The following is a 22,230-nucleotide window of genomic DNA, read 5'->3' on the forward strand; positions in this document are numbered from 1 at the left end:
TGTCAGAAAGTTTGGGTCGGTCTGATGAGGAGTCCTGGAGCCAAAGCTCCAGAGGAGTCCCACGTCTTGCAGGAATGGGCAACACTAGGGCCCTAGCCATTCTCTGTCATTGGCTGAGTGCAGGCCAAGGGGACTGTGGCCTCAGTGAATGCAGTGATGGATTCTTAGAGCAGCAGGTTGGCAGTGAGGGGGAATTCCTGCAGAATAGCTGGGTGATCTATCTACCTATGATTTTATTTATTTATTTGAGAGAGAGCACGCGTGCACATGCAGGAGGGGCAGAGGCAGAGGGAAAAGCAGATTCCTTGCTAAGCAGGGATTCCCACTAGGCTAAATCCCAGCACTCTGGGATCGTGACCTGAGCCGAAGGCAGACACTTAACCAACTGAGCCCAGGTGCCCCTGGATGGTGCATTTTAATGGCCATCACATTGCTATTCGACACTTTCCTTGCTGTTGGTATACTTTTATTTTTTTATTACTTTGCCCCTTATCTATATAAGTTATGTATATAGTACTAGCAGAAAATCTTTAGAAGGTGAATATTACATGAAATAATTATGTGTAATAAAGAATTAAAACGATTTCCCATGGTAATTTTGAGAATAATTATTTTCTCTTAGTGATTTGTATTGTAAAATGGATTTTAACTTATGACTTCCAAGAAGACCAACAAATTTCAACAAAATTCCTTTCAACTCAAATATATGTTTATCCATTATCTTTTTTAAAAATAGAATACTCAGATTTTATAACTTCTCGATGTTCTTTTAAAGGTTATCGAAGTGATGCCTTTTGGAAGGGCTAATTATAATTATTTTATTTATTTATTTTTTATTATTTTTTATTTTTTTAATTATAATTATTTTAAAAATACATTTAAAAATAGTTTTTTTCATTTTTATGAAAAATGAGTGGTTACCAAAGAGACAATAGGTGACAAAGCTTACTATTGACAGGGTAAAAACCACTTCACTTGTCAAAAAACTCGTGCTGAATGAAACCTCATTGTTGACAATGATAATGAACATTGTTAGTTATATTTCTTAATGGAAAAATTTCAAATCAGCTGTCTATTATTCCAAACTTTCTAAAAGGAAATAAAAGAACACTCAGAAAAATACAAACTTGGTGTCATTAGTGATTGACATACATTGACATTAACTTTGTATCAGGGACTATGTTAAGTGTTTTAGATGAATGGTTTATTTAATCCTCATAATACTTCATTCTTATACACAATATACAGATAAGGAAACTGAGGTTGATGAGGTTAACTAACCAACCACCTAATGTCCCTCCATCATGGTGGCACTACAAAGAGAACTTGTAATTATCACAGGATTTATTTATCTACTGCACTATCTTGCATTTCGAGTTAAGCTCCTGCTCAATTGGGCTTGCAGTGTATGAGCTCTAAGGCCTCTTTCTCCTTCTGTAAAGACAGAATTTTAAAACTCTTAGTCATATATGAAACATTTTCATGAATTTTGTCATATTCTCAAAATACTTAATATTTTTAATTGACTCATTTAAGAAAAACAGCTTCATCCACAGAAGTAATGTCCATGAGACTGATGTGCTAGTTCTATTTTCCAATTCATGATGAATTAAATAGACATAATAGTTATCTTTTCCTAAAACTGAATCATGTGCCAATACTGGTCCAGATGTGAGTGTTGGAGACATACCAGACTAAGACGTAAACTTAAAGCAAGCTGAATGGCTGTTCTCTATCTACTGTCACTGGTCTTGGCTTGTTGGATATTATCACTGCAATGCTTATTTGGTGTCTGTGTGTGTGTGTGTGTGCACGTGTGTGAGTGTGTGCTTGCTCTGGGGAGCGGGAAATAGTGCGATGGCATAAGGGAGAGGAAGGGAAAGGCCAAAAGATCATGTCTTCAGTAAGGCTTACAAAAAGGGTAAAAGCATTCAGCCAATTAGTTCCTATGGACTCATCCACAGACATCACCACAGACATTACAAGGTGGAGGCAGCCAAAGATCCACAAAGATAATTGTGGGGCACAGAGATACTTGGAGAATAGACACCAGTAATGCAGATAGCCAGCTGTGTAGAGTGGTTGTGGTCTCTTTCCACAGAGAACCTCACTGATCACTCTTTGGTCCAGACCTATACCTTGAATATGACTGGTAGATACTGGACCCAAATAATATAACAAAAGACTGTTGAGCCGAGATGCTTGTTTGTTTGTTTCCGTCAAGATTTTATTTATTCATGAGAGACACAGAAAAGTAGAGACATAGGCAGAGGGAGAAGCAGGCTTCCTGCAGGGAGCCCAATGTGGGACTTGATCCCATGACCCCAGGATCACCACCTGAGCCAAAGGCAGATGCTCAACCACTGAGCCACCCAGGTGCCCTAGAAGCTTGTTTCTAAAGATACTCAAGATGTAAGCAGGCCCAGGCTCACATATATTTATCACTGCCCCATTAGCAAAATAAAGAGAATGATTTTAATAAAAGGTTAACTCAACATTAAATTAGGGAACTTTCCAAACATAGAAAATAACAGAAGTATAGGATAATAAACTTCCATGTATCATCCCCCAGTTTCAAAAATTAGCAGTAATTTTTTCATCTATTACTCCTTCCATTTGGGGGGACAGGATTTTAAAATTCTTCAGTATGCATCTCTGATGAAAATTTTGTTTTATTAATTAATTAATTAATTAATTAATTAATTAATTAATTTTTTAATGTTCTTTCTTTTCTTTTCTTTTTTTAAGATTTTATTTATTCATAGAGACAGAGAGAGAGGCAGAGACACAGGCAGAGGGAGACACAGGCTCCATGCAGGTAGCCCGACGTGGGACTCGATCCCGGGTCTCCAGGATCACACCCCAGGCTGCAGGCGGCGCTAAACCGCTGCACCACCAGGGCTGCCTGAAAATTTTGTTTTATATATAACTGTCATATCATTATCACATCTAAGAAAATTAACAATAATCCATTTATAGTATCTAATACTTAGTCTATAATCTGATTTTCCTGATTGTCTCAAGGGTTCTTTTCACAGGTGGTTTGGTCAAAACCGGATACTAAGTCCACACACTGCATTTCATGATTATGATTCTTTTTTTTAAGCTCTATTTATTTATCTGAGAGAGACAGAGAGAGAGAGAGAGAGAGAATGTAGGGGAAGGGAGAGGGGGGAGAGAGAGAGAACATCCAAGACTCGCCCCTGAGTGTGGACCCTGACTTGGGGCTCTGTCACACAACCCTGGGATCATGACCCCAGCTGAATTCAAGAGTTGGATACCCAAATGATTGAGCCACCCAGGTTCCCCATGATCATGATTCTTGACTCTCTTTTATTCTTTAATCAGGCCTCTATTTTTTCATGCCATTGATTTGGTAGAGAAACCAGGTCATTTTGTTTTCTTAATTGAATGTTTGATATTCTGGACTTGACCGATTGCTTTCCTGAGGTGGTTTGGTTTTCAAATTCCATCCTTGGTCTCTGTACTTCCTATTAGTTCTAGAGGCTTGATTAGATTCAGATTCTATCTCAGGCAAGAAGACCCGATAGTGGTCCAGGGTACTTCTAAGTTTGTCATATTATGCTGCATGTAAGGTCTGGTTGTTGGGATTTTAGGTTTTAGGTTTTCTTTTTTTTTTTTTATTTTATTTTATTCCTTTCTTATCTCAGTTGCTCTGTCTCTGGTGAGATTAAAAATCATTCTACATTATTATTTTTGCCCAGCCAAATGGTTAAAAAAAAAACAAAGCCAAAATTTACAGAGACAAAATGACGAGGCAAAATAGCTGGTTCTGAGTCTCTTGGACAATCTGTCTTTGAAGAAAGCTTCTCATGCTTCATATACAAAGGGATTGACTGGATAGGGGGAAAACACGTAAGATACAAACACTTAGGGATTACTAAATGTGTAAGATTACAAAAGCACATCACTAATTAGTGTATTTGGAAACGGCACCATTCAAAGGATGAAAAGAGCTGAAATTTAATGAGTCATTTGCTAATTATTTAGCTTATGGATTTCCAATGCTATTTGCTTCTAGCCTTTTTCCTCTTCCTTTGGGAATCTCTGGTGGTATTTTACTGCTTTTTAACACCTCCAGAAACTACTGTATGCTGATAACTGACCATAAATTGTACAGTTGGAGAGATATATAAGAGATTATGACTCAGGACCCACGCTGTGTTACTGACTGAGATAAACCATGAGCGGTTTGCACCAGGGTTGAAGATTTTCAGAGCCACGGGTAGTTAGAATTCTGCTGACGTCCTGACGTGCTACCCATGGCTTGGTAAAGAAACAGAGACATAAATCATGAAGATCAATGTGCCTCCTGAAGAAAGAGACAGTGTTTCATCATGCTTTTCAGGTGCTAGATATATTCTGCTATGGGTCCAGCCCAGGGGCTCGCAGCCGTGACTGGACTTGGGGAGCTTTTTAAACACTGATGCACAGACTCTACCCCGGAATTGAGTTTGGTTCTCCAAGGCTGGGACCCAGGTGCCAGGATTTTGAAAAAGTTCTTCAGGTGATTCGAATATGCAGTCTTTCCAATCTAGCCAGCAAATAAGAGGTGCCACTTATAGATCTTACTCTGTGCAAAGGACTGTGCTGAATATCTCTTGCACATAAAGAAACTGATCCTTGGAGGGATGTTATACAATCGATGTCTTGCTACAAAGCAGAGTTTCACATCCAGTCTGTCTGGCTTCTGAGCTAGGGGCTTTTGAACTTTTTTTGAACATAATCCAAAGTAAGATAAATGTTTTCATTTACATCAGAACTAAGAACATATAATGAAACACAAGTTTAACGATACTTAATTTTATTAAGTATGATGCACATGGATATTTTTTTATTTAATTAAAAAGTTCTCAAAATCCACTGAAATCATTTCATGACTTGGAGCTAGAAACACTCTTCTAAACCATAACAGCACAGATTTCCTTTCTGTTCCAAATACATGGTAAAATCTTTCCTCCATCAATGCCTTCTGATTTTGTTTGTTTTCTCATGTGGAAAGCCCATTTTTTTCTTTGCATTTTTTAAAGACCATTAAGGTGGTTCCTGGCTAAAAGGTACTTCACAGACTACTCCAGTTTATGATGTCTCTTATAGCAACACCTATAGTTAACACACAGCTCATCACATATTTTTAAATACTAAATTATATGATATATTGTGATTCTCTGTAATCGTCTTACAGTATCTTAGATGGTTAATGTCTTCATGGCTAAATTTAACCTCTCTGAGGATAGTGGCCTTGTTGTACGCTTTTGTTTCTGTATTTTTTGAAATGTCTAGCACAGGGCTGGGCACATCACAGATGCAAAAAACAACCACACAGCCCTACACAAGTCAATCTCTAAGCTTTCATTTCTTCTATGAAATAAAGGGGGCTGTTTTAGGTTAATTCTAAAGTCTCTTCCAGGGTGTTAAGTCTATTTTTCTATGATACATACAAACTTCTATGAAACAGAGAAATGAAGGAAGAAAATAGGAAGCGTTTTTATGAGCAACTACAAGAAAAGTTCTTGTGTGGGAAGAAAAAAGCCTGAAACTGGCATTTTTGGTAGGCAAAATATAAACTCCTCTGTGCTATGTCTGAAAAGATAAAGAAGAACTTATTGGAGTTCAAAAATGAAGTTGGGCCCTGTGTCACTTGGATATTGAAATGTGATTATTCATAGGCCTCATTTCTTTCTCCAGTTGAATGAACATCCTGTATGGGTGGCAAGACATTTCCATGGGATCTAATCAAGTTGAATTGATTATATAATACAAAGCTTAATAAGGAATGTGGAGTTGGGGGCATGGGGAAGCAGAGGTATTATGATTTAGGAAAAAAAAATGATTGAATACAATCACATTTTAGATACTGCTTGTTTGCAGGTGGTGGTTAAATATCACTGGGCACCTTTCCAGGGTTTCTGAGGCCAAAGGATGTGGCTAACTGCAACCCTAAGACCACCGGCATTCTTCTGGTCCTGAGGCTATTGGCTGAGAAGGCAGAAAAGTAGTCAGTACCTTTGGTGCTGTGTGTGTTAGTGTGTGTTAGTGTGTGTGTGTGTGTGTGTGTGTGGTGGAGAATGGGAGGCTGTTGGGAGTGGGTCACCCATGGTCTTTCGTTTTCTCTTTGTTAGCAAAACTAATTTTCCTTTGGGGAACCTTCCCTTCCATTCAGTTCATGTGGTTTAGGTGTACAGGGTTGGGGGCACTAAAGCTATCTCCCTTGATCTTTTTCAGACATAGTTAAGTGACCCCAACCTGCAGTGCATATTTTTTTTAAGATTTTATTTATTTATTCATGAGACAGAGAGAGAGACAGAGAGAGGCAGAGACACAGGCAGAGGGAGAAGCAGACTCCATGCAAGGAGCCTGACTTGGGACTTGATCCCGGGTCTCCAGGATCAGGCCCTGGGCAGAAGGCGGCACTAAACTACCGAGCCACACGGGCTGCCCTGCAGTGCATATTTAAACCCATGGTTATAATGCTCAGCTCAGAGATGGGAGTAGGATCCAAGTTAGTCCAACAGGACTCATTCCTTGGCCTGCTCTCTTGCTAATGGGATCAGTTGCTAAGGAGGTTGGAGGAGAAAGTAAATCTGGTGTTGTCAGTCTAGGCCCTGATTGGAGAAAACAAAACCCGTACAATGAAAGCACAGCACAATATGGAGAGAAACAGTCCTAACATTCTTTGAGCATCTGGAGGAAAAAAAGATTAAAAAGAAAAAAGTCTTCTTCTCTTCCTCCTCCTCCTCCTCCTTTTTTCTTTCTTCTCTTCTTTCTCTTCTCTTCTCTTCTCTTCTCTTCTCTTCTCTTCTCTTCTCTTCTCTTCTCTTCTCTTCTCTTCTCTCCTCTCCTCTCCTCTCCTCTCCTCTCCTCTCCTCTTCTCTTCTCTTCTTTCTCTTTTTTCTTTCTTTTTTTCCCCCAGATCCACTTTCTCCACTGTAGGTTTTCCTAAGTCACTTTGAGTTGGGTACCTATTACCTCCAATTATCCTGACTATAAAGGACTTTATCATAATAGGAAGATATCTTCCCTCTCCCTCTCGTTCACTGCCAACCTCCTCTCTCATCTTGATGTTTGCTCCAGGAAGGACCATGTCTCCTGCTTTTATAGAGCCAAGGCTTATTTCTCCTCCACGTTGTAAGAGAAGTTGCTCCAACTTTTGCTCCTTGGCCTCTTCCTCCAGGAATCAGCACGAGCTTGTTATACAGCTGCAGACGGCAGGACTGAGGTCTAGTCTCAGGCTACTGTGCCAGTAGCTTTGGTGTCATTTTGAAACTACCACTGTCTCTGACCCCCCCCCCCCCCCCCGCCCCAGGGCGTTCTTTGTAGCCCAGGCTGGATCTCAGCCCTGAGTTGTGGGCCCATTTCCCCATTTCCACCTCAGCCAGAGGACACAGCGCGGGGTACACTTGACAGCCTATCCTGAAGCCCCACAAAAAAGAGGTAAGAGATGGAGCCACGAGGCAGGAAAACCAGCCCCCCCTGCTGCCCACACCCACGGTCACTGTGGTGCGCTCCTAACAGGCTGAGTTGCGGGCTGCTGAGGCGTCTCTGGGGCATCCCCACACCATTCTTCACTGTGGTCTCCGCAGGGATCACTATCCCTTGTCACTTGAAAGCACCATTTCCCAGCGTCCTTTAGATCTGAAGACCGGTAACTTTTTCCGGAGGGCCTTCCTGAGTTTATTTCGGGGGCATCTTTACAGCCAATCTCATTCGATCAAAGTCAGAGCCAACAGTTCAAGAAGCCCGGTTGGAGGTCATCTGGCAATTAGCCGGCTGGAGGAGAGCGGAGCGCGGGGTAGGCAGGACCCTCGGCGCATCTCCCACGCCGTTCACAGGTGACACTGCAGGGATCAGCCTGGGGCCACCCGCCTCTCGTTATTTCAGTCTCCTGCGCTCCTGGGGCCGGGGGGGGGGGACCCTCATCACTGCGTGGGAGGCCGAGGAAGGAGACGCGGGACGCGCGCGAGCGAGGAGCTGCGGGTCCACTGGGCGGGCGCCAGCCGCGCGGGGCGGGGCGGGGAGGGGGGAGGGCGCGGGGACGGGACCCCAAAAGGGTGACAGCGGCCCGGAGCCTGGGCGGAGCTCCGGGGGGGCAGTCCCCGCGCGCAAGCCGCGCCCCCGCACTTGCCCCTCCTCTGCCCCGGCGGGGGGCAACCGCAGCCCGCGGGGAGTGGGGCAGCCCGGCCGGCGGCGCCCCGGGATCGCTCGGTCTCCGCCCGCCCCTCCCTCTCCGTCTCCGTCTCCGCGGGCCTCCGCCCCCTCCCCCTCCCCCCGCCCCTCGCGTCCTAAAACGCGGCGGGCGCCTTTAAGAGGGAGCCGCGGTTGCCCCGGGGGCGGGCACCCCTCGGCAGCTCGGGAGGCGGCGGCGCTCGCCCGCGATGCTGCTCCCTCCCGGCTCCAGCTCCCGCCGCCTGCATCGCCGCCGCCGCCGCCGCCGCCGCCTCCTCCTCTGCCTCGAGGCGTCGTTTTCTGCAGCGGAGAGAAGTGCTATGTCCGGAAAGTTCCGGGAGGGACTGGATGGGGCCATGCGCCCCGGGCTCCCGAGCCGGCGCCCGCGCGCAGCCCTTTGTATGAGGTGAGCCCCGGGGTGCTCGGCGCCCCCCCCCCCCGCCCCCGACAGGTAGCCGCGGCGCCGGGGAGGCCGGGCTGCAGGGCGGAGCGTGCGGGGCACCGAGCGGGAGCCGCCGACAGCCAAGTTGTGCAGGAGGAGCTCGGGCGGTTCCGGCAGCGCGCGCCGCTCGGGGCCCGCGGGGTGGGGGCGGGGAGCGCCCGGCCGGGACTCGGTTTCCCCGCGGGGCCGCCCGCCTGGCTCCCCGACGCCCCCTGCCGCCGGCGCCCGCCCGCTGGAGCAGCTGGGCCTTCTAGGAAACCCGGCGGCTGCGGCGCGGCCCCGACGCCCGCTCTCTCCTCCCGCAGCCGAGTGCCCGGAGTGAGAGGAAGGGGACGGAATCCTCTGGAACTTCTGCACGGCGCTCCGTCCCCCTGCGGGGGGGGGGGGGGGTGCACCCCGTCTGCCCAGGTCGGAGGCTCCCTGCGAGCCCCGGCGCCGTGAGAGCTGCGCTCCGACTCGCGGCCGGGCTGGCGGCGCTGCGGGTGTCTGCCACCCTGCTCGGTGTCAGCATCGCCCTGATTTTTATTTTATTTTATTATTTTTATTGGAGTTCGATTTGCCGACTTCTAGCATAACACCCAGTGCTCATCCCATCAGGGACCCCCCACCCCCAGGGCCCATCACCCAGTCACCCCCACCCCCTGCCCACCTCCCTTCCACCACCCCTTGTTCATTTCCCAGAGTTAGGAGTCTCTCATGGTTTGTCACCCTCCCTGATATTTTCACTCATGTTCTCTCCTTTCCCTTTATTCCCTTTCGCTAATTCTTATATCCCCCAAATGCATGAGACCATATAATGTTTGTCCTTCTCCCATTGACTTACTTCACTCAGCATAATACCCTCCAGGTCCATCCCCATTGAAGCAAACGGTGGGTATTTGTCGTTTCTAATGGCTGAGTAATATTCCATCGTATACACAGACCACAGCTTTTTCTTCTTCTTTTCTTTTTTAAAAAATATTTATTTATTTATTTATTTATTTATGATAGTCACAGAGAGAGAGAGAGAGAGAGAGAGGCAGAGACACAGGCAGAGGGAGAAGCAGGCTCCATGCAGGGAGCCCGACGTGGGATTCGATCCCGGGACTCCAGGATCGCGCCCTGGGCCAAAGGCAGGCGCCAAACCGCTGAGCCACCCAGGGATCCCCGACCACATCTTCTTTATCCATTTATCTTTCGATGGACACCGAGGCTCCTTCCACAGTTTGGCTGTTGTGAACATTGCTGCTAGAAACATCGGGCTGCAGGTGTCTCTGTCTTTCACTACATCTGCATCTTTGGGGTAAATCCCCAGCAGTGCAATCGCTGGGTTATAGGGCAGATCTATTTTTAACTCTTTGAGGAACCCCCACACAGTTTTCCAGAGTGGCTTCCCTAGTTCACATTCCCACCAACAGTGCAAGAGGGTTCCCTTTTCTCCACATCCTCACCAACATTGGTTGTTTCCTGTCTTGTTAATTTGATTTTCAAGTCCTCTCTCTTCCCCACCCCCTTTTGGGAAACATTCTGATTTTTTTTTTTTTTTTAAATATCATTGAGGTTCAGGATGCCATAAACAAACACACACACAAAGACCGCCCCCCTCGCCCTCCAACAATAAATGTTTATGATATGTCCCCTGGGGCTGACCCCAGATTTCAAAGTGATCCTTTTGCCTCTGATGAGATATTTGGACTTGTTCTGGACACTGGAGGGATGCAAGAAGCACCCCGGAGTAGGTATGCAGGGTTTTTCTTTCTTTTTTCTTTTTTTTTTTTTTTTTTCTGGTGAGGTTTTGACTATGCCATTTTAAGATAGGATTTTCTCTTTATTTGTTTATTGGTGAATATGGTTTTCATTATGTCTTAGATTAAAAGGCTCCATCTAATTTTAAGGGCAGTATTTCTAAGAATCATAAAAAGCCCCTGATGTTTCTTGCATCATCTGACATTACTTCACACAGTTTTGCCCTTGGAGGAGGTATGTAATACGTGTAATTATTTGATGAAACCTAATCTGTGAGTACCTTTATTACACAAATGGGTAAGTTTTCTTTTTTCATGTGTCCTGTGGGTGAAGGAAACCCATTTTCTCACACCCCCAGGTCTCTACCACACCTGTCTAGTCCTGTTTCTGTTCTCTCTACTCGCATTGAGTACATCCAGCGTCAGCTGCAAATCAAAGATGCTGATAAAAGTCCCTGTATTTTGTGAAGTGTTGCATAGCCAGAGTTTTAGTGACATAATTGATTACATCATCCAGGTTTTTAAAAAACAATTAAAATGGATTGTGGGAACTTGTTTAAAGAAAAGAATATCGTATCTAAATTCTCAGTTATATGCTTTTCGTATAATTTCTGTGTGAAAAAAATACTACCAAAGTACAGAGGGGGTATTGTGGAAAGAAAGCATTTGCAGTGGGGAAGTTTTGAAAGGAAACCATTCCAGAATAACCATTAATATCATAACATTTTGTTTGGGATACAGATTTTCATCTGTGAGCAAAATTTTGTCACTCTGCTGTCAAGTATACCAGAACTGAAACTTTTTAACAAAGAACTCACCATCCAAGTTTTCTGAAGATTTGCAATGAACTGACCATTCTTGGAAAAAAATTTGCTTAGAAAAATTTAAAATCCTAACTGCAGTTATTGTTTTACCTTAGGTTTGCTGGAGTCCAGGCAAGAAAGTACTGCATTAATTGAGAATTTGGGGTTCTAAAGTGGATGGGACTTAGTTCCTAGGATATACAATTTTCTAGGAAATCTAAAAATTTTGAGATTTTTGTGTATGGTTTATTTGATTTGAAATGGTTTATTGATTTGAAATGATTCATGAATGATGCTTTTTTTAAAGAAATTTTTACACCGTGTGGGGCTTGAACTTGCTACCTCAACATCCGGTTGCATGCCCTACCTACTTTGAGTGATTCTTTTTAATTAATTAATTAATTTATCTATCTATTTATTTATTTATTTATTTATCTATCTATTTATTATTTATTTAGATTTTATTTATTCATGAGAGACAGAGAGAGAGAGAGAGAGAGAGAGGCAGAGACATAGGCAGAGGGAGAAGCAGGGTCTATGCAGGAAGCCTGATGTGGGACTCGATCCCTGGACTCTGGGATCAAGCTCTGGGACAAAGGCAGGCGCTCAACCACTGAGCCACCCAGGCAGCCCCGAGTGATTCTTTTTATTTTTTTATTTTTTTTTAATTTTAATTTTAATTTTTAAAATATTTTTTAAAAGATTTTATTTATTTATTCATGATAGAGAGAGAGAAAGGGGGGCAGAGACACAGGCAGAGGGAGAAGCAGGCTCCATGCAGGAAGCCCGACGTGGGACTCGATCCCAGGTCTCCAGGATTGCAACCTTTTTAAAACTAAATCTCTCTCTCTCTCTCTCTCTCTCACTCACTCACATTTACAAAATCCATGTCTGTCTATACCTATACTTACATATTTATATATTTGTATATCTGTGGCAAGGAAAAGTAGGGACTTAATAATCTACATGCACTAGGAACACAGGTCTAAAAAGATCAGAAGCTAAAAATAGTTCCTGTTAAGGCTTGTCATCTCTTCAGCATTTTCATCACTTTTATCAGTATCAGTTAAGTTAAAAAATACTGTGTTTTCTCACGTGTTCTTGTTCTTGCACAAGGCTTTGCCCAGGGAGCCATATGCCAACGATCTTAACCACATGTTTATTAAAATGGACTGAATTATCCCATCAGTGGATGATTGAACTGGGTGTTTCTCATGCTTCAGTAATTTATCTTCAGAGGAGGAATCTCTGGGAAAAAATTAGCTTGTCAATATGATGTTTTCTTTTTTAACACTTCAAAAATGACCTTCAGGGCATTCTCCGTAGGTCTGAGACTCAGAGAGTAGATCTCAAAGGCATGGGAGGAGGCAAACCTTGGGAAGTTTTGGCACTCCAGTTTGTGAAATGATGTCCTAAATAACTATTTGTTTTGAAAGAGGTACCCATTAATGCTTGGGAAAATAATAGCTATGATATAGTGCTCTAATCACTACAAGCAAAGCCTTGGAGGACTTCTTATCACATTCCACAGCTGAAGCTGTCACATTTCAGCATATATATATATGAAAATTAGAAATGAAATGAAAAAATCCTTTAGACTGGTTTTTGCTTAAGCTAGGCATTTTTTTAATATGTGTTTATATTTGTCACAAATACCCTTTACTGTGTTGCAGGTGGCGACTTTGTTCCTTTTCTGCAACTATGAGGTGTATTTTAAGGAGAGTTCTTAGTGTTTACTTGAAGCAGTAATGTATTTCATTGAGTTTATGTTGTGTATCTTTGGCTTTCAAAAAATAACATTTGGGATGTTTGATTATAATCCTGAGATCACAGCCTTTCAGAACACATGGGATCTTGGTCAATTATAGTTTCAGTTTCCTGGGAATTTTTTGTTTAAGGTCAGATGTGGCCCTAATTTTAACTGGATGATCCACAAAATAGGTACTTTCGTAACCACAAAACATGAAGAACATTCCAAATAATTTGCAGTTTGGGTAGCCCGACATGCTTTAGTGTTTAGTTGGCTTGAGGCAGTGTGCCATGCTTGTAAAAAATGGTTTCTGAAGCTGACAGTGAGCTGTTTCAGGCTTTGAGCTTGACACATAGGATAAAGTGCCTTTTAGCCTCTGTGCTGGCAAATTCGGACAGGATTGGTAAAAGTAATTTGTTCTCATTTCTGTCTGTATGACAGAAGATTGAGAAAATTCAAGCATGAAACTCTAGCTTAAAATACAGGAAAGCTCATTCATGTTTATTAAAAATGTAAGGAAGAGTTGGGAAGACTGGATTTTAACAAAGCTTTCAGACCTTGGGCAAAAAAGTGTATATTTGCAGTTAGGAGGTAATCTAGTGGTCACCTAATGAAATAATAATAACACTATTATTATTATAATTTCCATTGAGTAATAATTCTAAAGAAATTTTATTCTCCTAAGCCCAATTTAGATTGAAAAACATTCCCAGGCAGATACTATACACATAACTAATCACCTGGCATATATATTAATTAATTCTTAGATAATTTTCAGTTAAAACCATGATGTGTCATTTTAGTCATAAATTTTACATACCATTTGGGGTTTTTGACCAAAGCTTCTTTGTTAGCTTCTTTTCTCTCAATTGACTAAGTCCTGTATATATCATTAAGTATTTAAAAAGTATTTTAGGCAAAATTTTTTGTGTGGAAACTCTACTGTTCTGCCTTGAGGAGGTGGTACAGCAGTGACATGATTCTGTTTTAACTGTTACCTTCCAAAGGGAGACATTGTCACCTCTTTCTGTTTATTTTATTTTGTGGATTTTATATATTTGAGAGAGAGTGAGAGAGAGCATGAGCAGGGGGAGGAGCAGAGGGAGAAGGAGAGGCAGGCTCCCCACTGAGCTGGGAGCCCTTCGAAGGGTTTGATCCCAGGACCCCATGATCATGACCTGAGCCCAAGACAGATGCCTAACGGACTGACCGAACTACCCGGCTGCACTTTGGCTTTTTTTTTTTTTTTTTAAACAAATTTGAGAGAAAGAACATCTAAAGATCCGAAGTTTGGATTACAATAAGAGTTTCAACTGAAAATTACCTAAGAATCAGTTAACATTTATGTCAGGTGTTCAGTACAGTCTCTGGCTGAGGGTGTCTGCTGCAGGTTTTTTGGTTTAAGTTGGTCCTGGGAGGATACAGATTCAAAGGGAGGTGGAGTAGAAAGTGACTATTCCAGGCATAGCATCCATTACCTTCCAGAGGAGAAAATACTTCACGAGTTGTTTTGTACACAACTCCAAATGTGTACTTGTAATGAAAATCCATTCTTTAAATCATTGTAGCTTATTTTTGCCATTACCTCTAGGCCGGATGTGAAATAGGCTGTCTTCTTGCTCCATTTTGATTAAGTTTGCACAAAGTGTGGTACCTTCTGAAGTTTTACACTGTCCAACAGTAGCAGAAAGTCTGTTCTTTTAGATCTTTTAGCTAGTTCCCATTCAGTACTTCTTCAAACATTCCCCCCCCCCCCTTTTTTTTTTTGAATCATTGAGCTCTTCAGTGAGAGGAGTTTTGGATTTGAAGTTCTTCCATTTTCCATAATAGGCTTTGGGTAAATTTGTTCCTACAGAGAGGTGTGGTGATGTTGGGAACTACTCATTTTTGGTTTCATATTTTGCAAAGAGTTGCTATTATAAGGTTTCAAATCTTTATTCTTTATCCTTATGCTATAATAGATATTTTTTCTTATGATGGTAGTGACACATATGCATTATAGAAAATTTATAAAATCCAGACCAACAAAAAACCCAAAAACCCCAACCCCCCCAAAAAAACCCCATAATTGAAAACATGAAAATTACACCCAAAATAACAATTGTTAACTCTTTGGTGTATATTTTTAATATAATATACAAAAATACTGTAATATTTCAGTTTCTAAGAATGATACTATATCATATATTTCTTTTTTTAATTTTAATTTTTAAATTTTTATTTTATCTTTTTTAGGAGGAGAGGGGCAGAGGAGAGAGAATCTTTTTTTTTTTTTAAGATTTTATTTATTTCTTCATGAGAGATACATAGAGAGGCAGAGATGTAGGGAGAGAGAAGCAGGCTCTCTGCTGGGAGCCTAATGCAGGAGACTTGATCCCAAAACCATTGAGCCACCCAGGTGCCCCACGGAGAGAGAATCTTAAGGAGGTTCCATACGCAGCATGGATCCCGAAGTGGGGATCGATCTCATGATGTCAAGATCATGACCTGAGCCAAAAATCAAGAGTCAGAGCCTTAACTGACTAAGCACCCCAGGTGCCCTAGCATATATTTCCTCTTAATTTTCTTTTCTTTTTCTTTTCTTTTCTTTTTTTTAATTATTTATTCTTGAGAGACAGAGAGAGAGAGAGAGAGAGAGAGAGAGAGAGGCAGAGACACAGGCAGAGGGAGAAGCAGGTTCCATGCAGGGAGCCTGATGTGGGACTCGATCCCGGGTCCCCAGGACATATCATGGACCAGGACCTATCATGGAATGGTCTTTCATAACATATTTTGAATATTGAATAGTATTATAGTCTGTGAATATCACATAATTGATTGGGGATATGCTGTAGTATCTGTAGTATCAGATAGGCTTTTTAAAAAAATGTTTTATTATTTATTTATGATTGTCACAGAGAGAGAGAGAGAGAGAGAGGGGCAGAGACACAGGCAGAGGGAGAAGCAGGCTCCATGCACCGGGAGCCCGACGTGGGATTCGATCCCGGGTCTCCAGGATTGTGCCCTGGGCCAAAGGCAGGCGCCAAACTGCTGCATCACCCAGGGATCCCGGTTTTCTTTTTTTTTAATTAATTTTTAAATTTTTTTCAGATCAGTTTTCCTTTTTTGTTTTTTTGGTACTATACAGCAGTAAATATCTTAAAGCTCAGTTTTTTGTAGTCATGTATGATTATCTGTTTGAGGAAAGCCCTAGAAGTAGATTTTGTTTAAAGATTTTATTTATTTATTCATGAGACACACAGAGAGAGAGGTAGAGACATAAGCAGAGGGAGAAGCAGGCTTCTTGCAGTCCCCTGATGTGGGACTTGATCCCAGACCTGAGCCAAAGGCAGATGGTCAACCATTGAGCCACCCGGGTGTCCTTAGAAATAGATTTTTTATTTTGGTAGGGATAAATTGCATTGATGTCTTTTGTTGACCTTAAGGCACTTTATTATTCTCAATATCAAATCTATAGATTAGGTTATACTTTTCCTACATTATCTTATGCAGTTTTTTTTTTTGTCAGCGAAAGATGAAATACTCAAGTCAGATAGGATTTGAATCCAGGCATGACTGGCTAGTAGTGCTTTACCCAAATGCAATAACCGTAGATATATCTAAGGACTCGACTGTAAAGGTCCAACCTCCACACCAAGCCATTCACTAGTGCTCAGTCCTAGCTATAAATGCCATATCTACCTAAATAGGCCCAGCGGTTATAGTGTGCCCTAAGAATGTTCTCCATTTTCATTTTTAATCTCCTTGCTCTATTACCATCTGACCTGCTGCCCACATACACTGATGCATACATAGTTGCTATGTGGTAGAAGGAGTAGATATTGTTTCCAATTATCTCTAAGATTTAAAAATGTTCTGCTTTCTGTCCTTTGCTGCCAACTCCAGGACTCTTAATGTCTTGTGTATATATGTATGTCTATTTCTGGATATCTGTATTTTATCTTTATTTTGATCTATATCTATCTCCCATTCTATCATTAATATAAAAACTCATCTTAACCAGAAATTACCTTTTGAAACAAGATAAGTATCACTATGGCTATCACAAAAACATTGTCACTTCTAGGAATGAAACTAGAGATAAAAATGGGCAAAAGCCAGGAAAAGGTCATGTGTGGAAACTTAATGACGGATGGTCGAAAGTAGAGAGAAATTCTCCTCCTCATTTTTATGACCATAGTTACATTGAGCCATCAAACATGACCCTAATGAATGCAGAGTCACATTTGCATTTTCATGCATATTTTTTCATCTTTAGAATTTGGTCCTGGATGTAAAAGGAAAGAGAAAGTAAACACATACACACCAAACATATTTTCTGGGCCAGTTATTCTTTTTTCAGACATTATTTTCTCCAGTGTGAAACAATCTGCTTCCTTCATTTCTGTAAGTTGGACTGAGGTTCTCTGTTCCCTTAGTACACCCTTCAGCATAAATTTTTTGTTTAGGTCAGTATCAGTTTCTTCTTTAATATCTCCGAGAACAAGAACCACGTCTTTGTCCTTTGACATCAAATTTGACAGCCCTGTAAAGATTGAATAAGTAATTTTTTTTTCATGCAATCATGCGAATGTTCATATAGGAAAGTTCAGAATACGCCATTGAAACTGATTTTACTATGTAATTATTGTATTTTATTTTTAAAATATTTTATTTGTTTATTCATGAGAGACATAGGCAGAGGGAGAAGCAGGCTCTCTGCAGGGAGCACTATGTGGGACTGGATCCCAGGACCCCAGGATCACCACCTGAGCCAAAGGCAGACGTTCAACCACTGACCCAGGTGTCCCATTATGTAATTTTTTAAAAGAACATCTATTGTGAAGTACATTGTACATATAAAAGTACATAAAACATATTTGTAAGTTAAAAAAAATTGAATACCCATGATCTACTACCAAGATTAAAAAGTATGATATGCCTATAATCCCTTTGTTTCCTCATTCCCCATCTAATGGAAATGCTTGCCTTATCCCTAAAGTAGCATGTTCTTTGGTATTGGTTATTTTTGGACTTTCTTTAAAGGGAATTATAATACATATTATATATACTTTTATGCTTGCTTAATTGTTCACTGTTATGTTTTTGAGATTTGTCAGTTTGTAGCCATAATTTGTTTTCATTTTTGTTTGTGTTTTTAGTCTATGAATTCTGTAATTTATCCATTCTCCTATTAAGGGACAGTTGTCGTGATAACTAGGTTTTCAAAAGCATAAAGTATTACCATCAAGTTTTCCATGATATTCTCTTATCTGTTTCATCATTGCTACATCTGTGATATGTCCCAATTTTAAAAACTCCCGATTTTGCTAATTTCTCTCTCTCTCTCAGTTCTGAGGTATATCGTTTCTCGTAATCTGTTCAAGAACCAGGTTCTGACATTGCCAGTCATCTGTATTATATGCTTGTTTTCTAACTCTTTCATTTTTGCCTTTATTTTCCTTTTGTGTTTTCAGGTTTATTCTACTATTCTAATTTCCTTTTTTTTTTTTAAAGGATTTTATTTATTTATTCATGAGAGACAGAGAGAGAGAGAGGCAGAGACATAGGCAGAAGAAGCAGGCTGCCTATAGGAGCCCAATGCGGGACTCGATCCCGGACCCTGGAATCATGCCCTGAGCCCAAGGCAGATGCTCAACTGCTGAGCCATCCAGTCATCCCTTTTCCCCTGCTTCTTAATCACTCATGTTGCTTTTATCATTTTAAGATTTTATAATTTCTTTTAAAGAATTTATTTGAGAAGGAGAGAGAGAGAGGGAGAGAGAACAAGTAGGGGGAAGAGCAGAGGGAGAGGGAGAAGTAGACTCGCCACTGAGACAGGGAGCCCAGGAGCTCCATTGCAGGACCCCAAGATCGTGACCTGAGGGGAAGGCAGATGCTTAACTGACTGGACCAGCTAAGCACCCCAGGGTTTTGTGATTTTTGACTATGAGCTGCTCACTTTCCTTGGAATTTTATCTGTGGTTATTGTATCAGGCCTGGGTTGAAGGTGGGTTCCCCCAGAGGGGAAATATATTTTGCTTCTGCTACTAGCTTGGGCACTCTATTTACCTGGACACTTTTTAAATCAGATTTCTGCTTGAGGATTTTTTTTTTTTTTTTTTTAATCTCAGTGCTAATTTGTGGTTACAAATCCTTTGGGGAAATTATTTTCCTTCATTCATCTCACATCAGGATCAGGTCCTGCACTTTTCTCTTTCTTTGCCCTTTTGGCATGAAGGAGTTTTTTACTCACCTCTAACATAGCAAATATAGCCCTTTGAAGTCCTGGTTACTGTTCTGACAAATATTATAATACTATAATCTCAAAATTTGATTTAAATTTGACTATACTAAAGAAACTGTTTTGTTTCTGAGATTGTAGACATGCCCAAAATAGGATCTTTTTTTTTTTTTTTTAATAGATTAGTATGCAAACCTTAACTAATCATTACAGGGTGTTTGCTTTTGAAAAGAAAAGGCAGGGCCCTTGGGTGGCTCAGTTGGTGAAGCGGCTGCCTTCCCCTCAGGTCATGACCCCCAGGGTCCTGGGATCGAGAGTTCTGCATCCGGCTCTCTGCCTGGGGGGCGGGGAGGGGAGGGGAGACTGCTTGTCCCTCTCCCTCTGCCTTACCTCCTGACTTATTCTCTCTCTCTCTCAAATAAATAAAATCTTTTTAAAAAAAGAAAAGAAAAAGACACTAATGTGCCAAGATATGATGGCAAGCTGCTTACTTTCTTTTACCCTTTTTTAAATTTATTTTTTCTTTTACCCTTTATTTTTTATTTTTTTTATTTTTATTTTTTTAATAAATTTTTATTTATTTATGATAGTCACAGAGAGAGAGAGAGAGAGGCAGAGACACAGGCAGAGGGAGAAGCAGGCTCCATGCACCGGGAGCCCGACGTGGGATTCGATCCTGGGTCTTCAGGATCGCGCCCTGGGCCAAAGGCAGGCGCCAAACCGCTGCGCCACCCAGGGATCCCTCTTTTACCCTTTAATTCCAATTTTATAATTTATTTTCCTCTGCAAATAAATTTGAAATGTTGGTATTAACAGTTTCTCTTCCTAAGATGTAACTTCATCTTGTTTACAGTCACTTTAGTTTTGTATTTTGTTCTTTAGGGAGTTAGTGTAGGCATCTTATTTTAAATTATTTGGTTACATCTGTTTACATCTTCGATCTTGAAAAAACACTGCCAGTCACATTTAGTTTTCTGTTCCTTCAGATTTCTGGGCTTTGCCTTTAAAATGGTAGTAGGGAGGGCAGCCTGGGTGGCTCAGCGGTTTGGCGCAGCCTTTGGCCCAGGGCCTGATCCTGGAGACCCCGGATTGAGTCCCATGTTGGGTTCGCTGCGTGGAGCCTGCTTCTCCCTCCGCATGTGTCTCTGTCTCTGTCTCTCATGAACAAATAAATAAAATATTTTAAATGGTAGTAGGAAAAGTTAAAAAGCCACCCATGGTCCACATTGCCCTTATTTATACTCAGAAGCAGCAAGTGAAAGATGGCAAACTGCAGGGTTCTTCTGGGTGGCTCACTTTTGAAAAGGAGTAATTATTCTATGCTTATTTCAAATGGTTACAATTCGGTAAATATTTTAAGAAGCGTATAGTTTTTCCTTTTGTTATTATAACATACTTAATTTTTTCCCTTTAATCCTACGTGGGTTAGGTGTGTGGCACAGCCTTGGTTGTGATGAACAGTTGAAGGACTTTAAGAATCTACATTTATTTCTCCATACTCAGTTACTGTGAATTAGCTATAAAAACTTAGATACAGTGATAAAATGAAGCCAGAGAAAAGACTAAAGTAATTAACTTTATTACCTTTGGATAATTATTCCATTCATCAAGTGCTAATTATCTGTATCATGAAGTTAGCTTTGATATTTTCTATGCTCTTTTTATGAAGTAATTTTTCTTTTGCATTTTGAGTTTTAAAGTCCATCTTTTTGTCCTTCTAATTTTCCTTATCTTGCGTAATGAGGCACCAGTATAGAAATGATTTCTGAAGCTTGAATATTAGAATCTTTTCTGGTAAGGTCTTTTTTTTTTTTTAAAGATTTATTTATTTATTTGAGAGAGAGAGAAAGAGAGAGTGGGAGAGAGAACGTGAGCATGTGTGAGTGGGGAAAGGGGCCGAGGGTGAGAGTCTTCTAGCAGACTCCCTGCTGAGTGTGGAGCCAGATGTGGGGCTCAATCTCATGACCTATGAGATCATGACCTGAGCTGAAACCAAGAGTCAGATGCTCAACCAACTGAGCCACCCAGGAGCCCCATTATTTTGGTAAAGTCTTTGCTCACATCTAGATTCTAAATAAATAGAATATTTAGAATCTAAACATTTAGATTCCTAAATAAATAGGAAAAGATCTTTCTGATATATATATATTTTAACAAATAGAGAATACTCGTATGAAAAGCATCCATTTAGGTTGTGGTCCTGTGGAAAGGGAATTTTCTATTTATCTGATATAAACTTAAGACAGACTGATCATTTCATTGAATGCTGTCCCTTCTAGAATCTGTATTAAATTCTGCATATTCTCTTGAAATCTAGCATAATAAAGTATTCTGTATATAAGAAGAATTTTCACATTTGTTTTATCAACATTAGGCAAACTCTACATTTGGGTCATTCTAGTGCAATGATTCTTGCCATTATTGAATACACACATAACTTCATACACACACACACACACACACACACACACACCACTTTTTGGCATCGCTCTTTCATAGGCTGTATCTGCTAGGGAAAATCAAGTGAGAAGTAGGCATGAACGAAGTATAATACAACTGGTAAAACCCCACATAAGTATAAGCAGTGATGTTTGTATGGCAATATTTAGTGCACTTCTTCCTTTTTTTGTGTGTAAGAAAATCCAGGAATTGCAATTATGACTATTGTGTGTGCAGTTGACATTGGGCTAGTAAACTCCCTATGGGCACTTGGTCTTATCAGCCGTATGTCAGTTGCATCAGTATCTTGTGAACTTGCAAGGCTTTTACTGCTGCTGTGATCCTTGAGCAGAGGACAAGAGAACTAGCAGCAGGCACCTTACTGAATGGTAGCATCACTGGTACACTATCAGTGGGGAACCCACTAACAAATGAACATCACAGCCTCAACCGAAATTCTTTTTCCCTGTGATTTCGTGATGCACAATGAGAAACCGTTCTTTGATGTTGAGAATACAACCATTTTATCACCTTGATTTTTTTTTTTTACTTCTGAAGGTTCAAAATGAATATTGCAGATTTTCTTTAAAAAATATGTTTGCTGAGGGGTGCCTGGGTGGCTCAGTCAGTTAGGTGTCCATCTCTTGATTTCAGCTTAGGTC

The 22,230-nt window shown here is 41.2% G+C and overlaps 1 protein-coding gene across 1 annotated transcript in view; it reads left to right on the forward strand.

Moving 5' to 3' along the window:
* Nucleotides 1–8,364: 8,364 nt before the first annotated feature.
* The window catches only part of GPR63 (G protein-coupled receptor 63), a 49,459-nt gene continuing 35,593 nt past the window's right edge, over nucleotides 8,365–22,230 (forward strand). The window contains exon 1 of the mRNA XM_077903026.1: nucleotides 8,365–8,593. The gene's annotated coding sequence lies outside the window, so the exon portion shown is untranslated. The remainder of the gene's footprint in view (nucleotides 8,594–22,230) is intronic.

Source organism: Canis aureus, chromosome 7 (genome assembly GCF_053574225.1).
Source record: "Canis aureus isolate CA01 chromosome 7, VMU_Caureus_v.1.0, whole genome shotgun sequence".
Taxonomy (NCBI): Eukaryota; Metazoa; Chordata; class Mammalia; order Carnivora; family Canidae; genus Canis; species Canis aureus.